The sequence below is a fragment of the Echinops telfairi genome, unplaced genomic scaffold (genome assembly GCF_000313985.2).
Source record: "Echinops telfairi isolate 266 unplaced genomic scaffold, ASM31398v2 ScPeMD7_23;HRSCAF=83, whole genome shotgun sequence".
NCBI classification, from domain to species: domain Eukaryota; kingdom Metazoa; phylum Chordata; class Mammalia; order Afrosoricida; family Tenrecidae; genus Echinops; species Echinops telfairi.
Window position 1 is genome coordinate 73,811,096 of NW_022103920.1, and position 8,185 is coordinate 73,819,280.

The following is an 8,185-nucleotide window of genomic DNA, read 5'->3' on the forward strand; positions in this document are numbered from 1 at the left end:
ACAGCATTGTATGTCAGACTCTTAAGTGATTAATTTATTTTAACATTATCTTGATCTCATATTAAGATTGTGATATTAAAGGTCCACACAGTCTAAATTTTGAATAGTGTTTCCACTCGCGCAGAATTTAGCTCAGGATCAGATCAATCTGGATAGATGCCTTTGAGGGTTTTTCTCCTTCTTTCTGCCGATGGATGATCAGTGTGAGGCTGACCACAGAGAGCCATGTGGGAAGGTGTCCTGGATCTGAATTTGAGAGATCACTCAGGGATGGAGCCCTTGCTAGAGAAGGAATTACTCAAGTCCCAGCTCCACTGGGCTCCAAGACAGGATTTGGGGAGACTGTTAGCATAGCCATAAATTGAAGTGACTATCTATACGGTAACAGGAACCCAAGTCATGCAGTGGTTATGTGCTTCGATGTGAAATGAAAAATTGATTTAAACCCACCAGCTACTCACCGTGGGAGAACATTTTGGCAGTCTACTTCCATATGGCTTCACCGTCTGTGAAACTCTGTGAGACAGTTTATTCTCTCCTGTAGGATCCCCTAAAGGGGCCCTGGTGGTGTAGTGGGTTATACGTTGGACTGCTAACCACGAGTTCAGCAGCTCAAAACCAAAAACCACCAGCTGGATAAAGGTGAGGCTTTCCACTCCCATAAAGAATTAGTCTCAGAAACCCATTGGTTTGGAGTTTATAGGTTCCCTATGAGTCAGCATGGACTCAAGACAATATTTATCTCTAAACTAAACCCACTGCCATCCAATTGATTCCTACTCAAAGTGCCCTCTAGCAAAGCATAGAACTGCCCCGGGGTTGGGCGCGTCGGTGGTTGGGGTTAAGGTTCAAAAATCTTTATAAGAGAAGAAACCTCATCTTTCTCCTTCAGAGCTGTTGGTGGGTTTGAACTGCCATCCTCGGTAGTCGTCTAACGTGTGACCCATTATGCCACTCGAGCTCCTTTCTCTATAAAATGTTTCAAGTAAATAACACATGGAATATGTCTTTATCTTTAAGGATTTTAAGAAGTAGAATTGAAAGAGTGAGACTAGGGCAAGGGAAACATGAGAAGACCCATTAAGGACTTAAAGACATAAATCTACTCCGGTCATCTCAGTTGCGGAGTGGAGGAAATAGCACACAAGCTGATCCTAGGGCTCCTGGAGAATTGGAATGTGGTTTACTCCTTTGTCAGTCAGGCTTTCCTGTGCCACACACCGCCCTCTGTAGATCAGATGATTATAATCACATGAGCCAGAGCCAATATCTTCAAACCAATCATTAGTTAATCTGCAACAGGTGTGTTTAAGTAAAGTCTAGTTCACTTAGTGGGTTTCCTGATTCAAATCATTCTGACGTGGCCCAAGTAGTACTCTGTACAATTTGAGAAGAAAAAATCTAAAATCCAGGTAGCCTACAGTATGGGGTATGGGTTACCAAGGGCTGAAGACAGACTGGGTTAAAAACGAACGATTCATCTTGTAAGATAGGGCAGACTCTCCCCTTGGGGGTCCATGTAAGCAATGTCAAACTTTTTGTTTGTTTTTATGAGGGTGTACTCAAAAAACCAAAGATGGAATGTTTATTTTCAAAGCTATGTATTTATTTTTCATAAAACAACCTTATCATCTTCAAAGTACTCTCCACGACACTTAATATGTTTGTCAAATCTGAGGTTCCATTCTTTACAAACTCATCTATTTGAAGCACCTCCCTCATTTTTCTCTTCACCTTTTCTGCATCTTCAAATTGCTGTGCTTTCTTGTCCCTCTGCATTTGTGAAGACAAAAAAGTCACATGGAGTGAGTTCAGGTGAGTCAGGTGCCTGGTGCAAGAGAGGCATGCTATTTTTTGCCAAAACTGGCACACCAAGATGACTACGTGAGAAGGTACATTGCTGTGGTGGCAAAACTAGTCCCCGTTTGCCACAAATCAGGCCTTTTTTGTCACACAGTTATGCAATCTTTTCAGAACCTCTAAATGGAAAGTCTGTCCTGGTGGCGTGAACTCCAAATGCACTACCAGTCGACAGTTTCACCCATTGAGAAAGTTGATAGACATCCAGAAGGGCATTCCATCCATCGGCATTTCACCTTTTTTAAAATGGTAAAACCACTCGTACACTTGAGTTTTCCCCACAGCGCTGTCCTTGTAAGTTGTGTTCAACCTCACAACAGTTTCTGCAGCATTTTTCTCAAGCAGGAAACAAAATTCCGCAGCCCCATGCTGTTCTCTTAAATCAGCCATCACAAAAACAAGGTTCAAGCAAAACTGCTTTTATGAAAAAATTCACTGCGACCAGAGGGAACCTTCTCAGACAATGCGCCTCAGAATGAGTTGTTTGATGTTCGCCTCGCGGGGCAAATGCATGCCGTGAAAGCTCAGCTTCACCCAGCACAATTCCGTTTCCTTTCTTTTTTTGTGGGGGTACCCCTCATCTAGTCCCCTTCCTCCCCGGCACTTTCACTTCGTTCTCACTGGTTTGCACTCAGAACCCCCTGGGGAGCATCCGAGTCCTTCAGTTAATCACAGTGCCTAACGGAGTCTCTCACTAGACAAGCCTCCTGGACCACAGGCCACCTCTTTGTACCATTTTCCAGGTGCTGTCAAGTCAACTCCGACTTGTATTCCGAGAAGAGCTGCATCCCATAGACTGTGATGATAGGTGGCTCAAGTGGATGTAGTCAGACCAATCGAGAGTTTACATCTGAAGAACTGGCTGGGAACACAGCCCCGGGACATGGAGGAGTTGAGGAGGCGGCCAAATTGGGCCTATCTCATGGACTGTTGGCTATAACGTTTCCAGCATTTGGTAAAATTTTAAGTGGTTCTAGATTAGTCTTGTGTGTATTGCTGCTACATCCAATTACCACCTACATGACTTCAAACAGTAAAGCTTATGATCGTAACAGTTCTGGAAGTTAAAGTCTTGAATCTGCAATGGTAAAATCAAGCCAGGGGAAAGGCTGACTCTCTCTGGAGGCTCCTGGGAAAGAACTTCCCATTTCTACAGGCCGTCACATTTCTTGGCTTGCAGCCACCTCCCTATAATCACCACCTCCCTGCAGCCTGGTTACAAAGACCTCATGGCTTGCACCGGACACACCTGGATGACCGAGGATATTTTCCCTATCGTAACTCCCCCTAACTTACTCAAATCTGCAAAGTTCCTTTTGTCATATAAGGTAATAGTCACAGCACATGGATACTTTGGGGAGAATTGTTCTTAAACCTACCAAAGGATCCTAATAAAGCAAAAGCAAAGATGGTTAGACTGTGCCTCACATACTTCGGACATGTTACCAGGAGAGATCAGTACCTGGAAAAGGGCATCGTGCTTGATGTAAAGTACAGGGTCATGAAAAGGAAGAAGCCCTTCAATGAAATGGAGTTGATCTGATGGCTGTTAACACTGGGCTCACACCCAACAATTGTCAGGATGGCAGAAGACCACCAGGTAGCGCTTAGTTCTGTTGTGTGTTGCTATGCGTCAGCCTCGACTTGAGGGCCCCTACCAATGCCAACAGCAACCAAAGCAAGTAGGGCACCCCACAGGTTCTTTATAGGTTGTGGATTCATTAATGTTTAACAAATCCTGGTGCAGAAGGCACAGTGCTTTTCCTAGATCCATTTACAAATGGAAGACCCTCATCTCTTTCTGAAAGAGCTATGTAGTTCCGGGTCTCAGAAGTTAGCCTATACTGAGAGGTTGTTTTCTCAACAAATGACTTCCCAGATTGTTCAAGCCTCCAAGCTGTGAACAGATTGGGTCAAGTTATAGGAATTATACAATGGCCCATAAAGCATTAGAACTGCTCATACTTTTCTTATGTCAACCTACCCTGGAGACATTATTGATACAAAGGAGATTTAAACACTTGGTTTCCTGTTTGTTTAAAATATTTGCCCAGAAAGTAGGCAGTAACATCAGCCCCCTGGAATGACAGTAGGCTTCTAGCTCAACACAAACACTTGGGTTTCAGTTGACTCACATGATTGGCCTTTTTACATCGTATTTAACTTCAAGACATGGTCTTGTAGGATTTTCCTGTCTTTGTGCTTCAAGAGGAGAAATGGTTAGGGAGTTGGTTTAGGAGAGACGGGAGATGGGGAGAGAGCAAGAGAGAGAAGCTGTAAGTAGCCTCCATCGCACTGCAACCTTAACTACAACAGAATGAAACGTGGCCCAGTTCCGTCATCACCCCCACACCGTGTTCACTGTTTGTTATGCCATCCCTCTCACCAAGGATCGTCCTGGGACCTCCCGACCTTCTGCTTCACCAAACATGCGGCCCTCCTGCGATTTGCCCTCCCCTACCCCCGTGACAAAAGCTAGTGATTGAGACAATGGTGTTTTTAATTCTTTTGGTAATTCATAACGTTTGCATTGTCTAATTTGAAGAAGTATATCCCCAGACCTTTCTTCCAAGTCTATTTTAGTTTGAACATTCCACTGAAAATGGCCTACTATCAGTGACCCTGCTGGTATGTGAAATGCCAGTCGCATAGCTTTCAGCATCCTAACAGCACCCAATCTGCCACTTTACAACAAATTGACAGAACGCCTGCTCCTAAATCCTGTCTTACTGGAAGCTAATGCGCCGGAGGACCTGGGTCTGTCAATAGACTAAGGTGACCTTGTCTTTTTCGGCTCTCTTCAGTTAAGATCCACTTTTCTTCTTCTTCTTTTTAATATATAGTTTCTGTTGACAAAATAGTTCCCTTATCATGTCCTTCCATAGTTCAGTCACATTAAAGAGTTGCACAATTATCGCTACAATCAGAGAACGCTTTCTTCCCTCTTGTATTCTTTCTTAGCGTCCCCATTTCCCCGCTATGTCCTCCTTTGATCCCCCAAAGCCCCTAAAAAGTCACTGTCTCTGCAGCTTCACCCATCCCGGTCTTCATATACTGAAAACAAACCATAAATAAATAGATGTCAACAATAATAACAAAACCCCAATCAAGAAAAAAGCATACAAAGGTGCTTGATACACTTGCTGTATGGATTGTTTTAATAGCTGTAAGAGTCCCCAATAAAATCATCTATTTATTAAAAAGAAAAAAAAAGCAGAGAATGTTTAAAACTACAACAAATTTAAAATGGGTTGAAAGGGAGATCAAATAGTCAGGGATCACATTTTAAACTAATCACCTTTGCCACGAAGGAAGTTATGATATTCTCTGATAGCAAGGCTATTCGCTATTCAACTATTGTCAGAAAAGTTTCCTCAGAGGCTTAATCCACGTAGGGACCTGGCAAGTGGATTTAGGTTCCCACTGCCTTCTGCAGATCGGGTGCTTGCAATTTAAACTTTGATACCATTCCTTCCTTTGGGCTTGAATTTTATTATCATCGTTGGATTATACTGGCTGATGTGCTTGTTCCATGTGGACCTAGCTGATGCCCCAGTTAGATAGCTGCTTGCTTAAAGACAAGCCTTTGAGACCCCAGACACTATTCTTTCTGAGAGCCCGGCACCATCTGGGTGCCTCACCACACTTTACTGCAGCACCCATATCTTCAGTGATCTCTTCATGAGGGTGAGCAACCCCCAAACAACACAACTCACTCTTTGGGACACTGCCAATCCATTCCAAATTCACCCCCAGTTTTGTTTTTTCTCAGTAGTTTTCTCTGCTGGGTTTTCAAAGATTCCAGTATGACTCTTTTCCCAAACGGAGTTCATATTGATATTTCTGGCAAGAAAGGTTTTCATTTTCTGCCCTTTCCGTTATCTTATAGGAGGTTTCAGAGATAGGCAGGCAGAGTGTCCATCCAAGATGCTTTTTTCCCTTTTGGTGTTTCCATGCAGTAGGACCGTCTGGCAATGGAGCTCAGCTTGGGCCCGACTGTGTTCTTCCGCCCCGTGCCAACTTATAACACGCAATGGCAATAGCAGCATGGTGGTAGTTGCTGAAATATTTACTGGAAATGAGCCTAGAGAAATGCCTCTAATGACTGGCTTCAGAGCGGACCACACAGGGGCTCCATTGCTATCACTGTTGGGGATCCAGTCTCAGCTCTGATGTCTCAGAAAGTCGATGTCATCATTGGAAATGGACTTGAGCACAATGACGCCCCAGCGAAGCTCAGGAGAGATGAATACACGGCCAGAAGGCTAAACTATCACCGACAATGAGAGATTTGTGTTTCCCTCTAAAGCAGGTCAGGAGCGGGAACCGTCTTGGGAACGAGACAGGCCAGGGCTGCAGCTGTGCTGACTTAATGTTCGCTATTTAACCTCACTGGTCTCTAACATCCATTGCAATAGCTACATGGGCTTATGGACCAAATTCATGATCCAAGGAAGGGTTTATGAAGGAAGTTAACAAGTTGGAATACCAGTGGGATATATTACAAAGTTCTTTCAGATCTGCTAATAAACGCCCAAAGGGGTATACCCATCTGCTGTCTCAACTCAAAGGCCTTCAACTCCGGCTCCGTGGGTCAGTAAAGCTAGCTCCCTGAATGAAGTGCCCAGCTGCACCCCATTCTGTTAGCCTCAGTCCAAAGGTCAGCTCCATTTTAGTGGGCCAGGAAGCCTAACCTCTGCCAATTAAGTGCCTGGAGGCAACTCACTCTGCAAGCCGCCCTCCTCCACAAAAGCACTCAGCTGGACTTGCTTTGTGGGTTAGGAAATCCATCACTCGGTTGCTCCTGGTTCTGTTGCTGTAAGTGACTCTGATGTTAAAGCTAACTTTTGGATCCAGGACACTCATTGTGCAGGGATCTTGGGTCCAGACACAGGGCTCCTCTCCTAGGTCTTGCTGATAAAGGGCTCCCTCCTCCCGCTTCTCAGTGGGCTCATTTTACACACAGTAGGATGGCGCTACAGCAGCAGTTCTCAACCTGTGGGGGTCGAACGACCCTTCACAGGGGTCACCCAACTCATAACAGTAGCAAAATTATAGTTATGAAGTGGCAACAAAAATAACTGTTTGGTTGGCGGGCCACCATACATGAGGAACTGTATTACAGGGTCGCTGCATGAGGTAGGTTGAGAACCACTGCACTACAGGAAATTCCGTTTGCAATTACTGACAGGTGAAGCCTATCAGTACTTCCCTCCACCTTCTTATCAGACTCATGCAGGGAAATGCTGGTTGGCGGGGGGCAGAGACTTTGCCTAGAAGGCCCACATGACACAATTCACCGCCCCTGCAAAGAGTAGTGCCTACAAAGAGTTGTACCTACGTAAGGAGAGTCTTGGCAGCACCCTGCTGTTGGCTGGCATTCTATAAATGTTAGTATGATCGTGATTTTTATGGATGTTACTATTTTGGAAACTCATGCTAAGAGACTGAGGGAGTGAATCCCAAGTGGCAGAGTCAAGATGGAAGCAGACTTTCTTTGTTGCTGAAAGAGCTTTATACGGTATTCCTGGGGCTTCATTCTGCGCAGTTCGCCACAGCTCAAAGGTGCTGGTGAGTATCCAAATCGCCTCCTACTAAAGTAGGGGGATGAAGACCCCAGTGGCAAAGGAATGGTTACACATTGGGCTGCAATTCCCAAGGTCAGCAGTTCCAAATCACTAGCCAGCTCCGCGGGAGAAAAAAGGGCTTTCTAGTTCCATAAACCGTTCTAAATGCGGAAATGTACAGGAGTCGTTCTCCCGGTAGGGTCGCCATGATTCGCAGTGAGTTTCAGAAAGTAGAGGGACAGCGGAGGTGGGGAGGGTGGGGGGTGGGGATGGGGTGGCGGGGAAGGGCCTTGACAAGGTGGACTGACAGACAGTGGCTGCAGCAGCAAAGGGCTGGAATTGGGGAACCATGATGCAGCTGGCGCTTTTTTTTGAGGTGGATTTTTTGTTTTTTAAAGGCAGCAATCTTTTGAAGTCATGTAACATGACTGATGCTAATACATTAATACTAGCGCTCCTGGCTTCACATGCGAACCTGGACTTGCATCCAGCACGGAGGAGCCCGGGGGGTGTGGGGTGTGGGTGGGGGCACCGGCCCGCCTGCAGCCCCTTCTCAGCCCGTCGCACCTTGTCCCCTTCCCTCCAGACAACAGGTTGCGTTGGCAGGCGTTCCGGATGGACCCCTGAGGTGCTTTTTCCCGGGTCAGTCTCAGTTTTCTGGAGTTCTTGATGACAGGAATGGGGCTTGCAGGGGAGCAGGGAGATCAGACCGGTGTGTGCTGGGCATTTTCTGAGCGGCCAGCTGGGAGGCCGCCGGC